Source organism: Anas acuta, chromosome 2 (assembly GCF_963932015.1).
Source record: "Anas acuta chromosome 2, bAnaAcu1.1, whole genome shotgun sequence".
NCBI classification, from domain to species: domain Eukaryota; kingdom Metazoa; phylum Chordata; class Aves; order Anseriformes; family Anatidae; genus Anas; species Anas acuta.
In genome coordinates, this window is record NC_088980.1 from 117,635,755 (window position 1) to 117,636,549 (window position 795).

Here is a 795-nt window from a genome sequence, read left to right on the forward strand (position 1 = left end):
CCGCCAGGCAGCGCTCGGCGAGCGCCGGCCGCGGGAGCCAGGCAGCGCTAAGGAGCGCCGAGAGACTGTGTGTGTGTGGAAAAATGGGGCTGGGGGGGACGTTTCTCTCCCCCCCAAACAACAGGCAAAGCGCAATGAAACGCGCTCCCGGGATGTGCCGCCCCGACGCCAGGCGCTGCTCGGGGTGGCGTGCCCTAAGCCTTCAGCTCAGCGCCTGCTGAGGGGTTGGTGCAGGCACGAGGTGCCCCAGCCGCGTCAGACATCTTAGGGCTGCGCCGCCGCCCTGAAAAGACGGAAAAGCCCTCTTTCCCGTCACCGAAAAGGCCTTTGAAACAGTCCATCTTTTGTATAACATAGAGGATTTCTGATTTTAGAACAGATTCAGGCTCAAGAATCAGTACGGCTGAGAGGCAGATGAGGAAGAAATTTTTGTGTTAGCCACATACCACACTGTAGCAGTATCTCAGTTCCCTCACAATGTTTCAGCCAGCCTGAACTTTGTATATAGACAAGTAAGATACACAAAGTTTGACATAAATGTGTAATATGTACTGCCAATTTCTGTTCATTAATGTCTTTTTTTTTTTTTTTTTAAAGTTAGGAAAGACAAAAAAAAAAGGCAAACGACATCATTGAATCACAGAATTGTCTAGGCTAGGAGAGACCTCCAAGATCACCAAATCCAACGTCTGACCTAATACTAACAAGTCCTCCACTAAACCATATCTCTAAGTTCAACATCTAAATGTCTTTTAAAGACCTCCAGGGATGGTGACTCCACCATTTCCCTGGGCA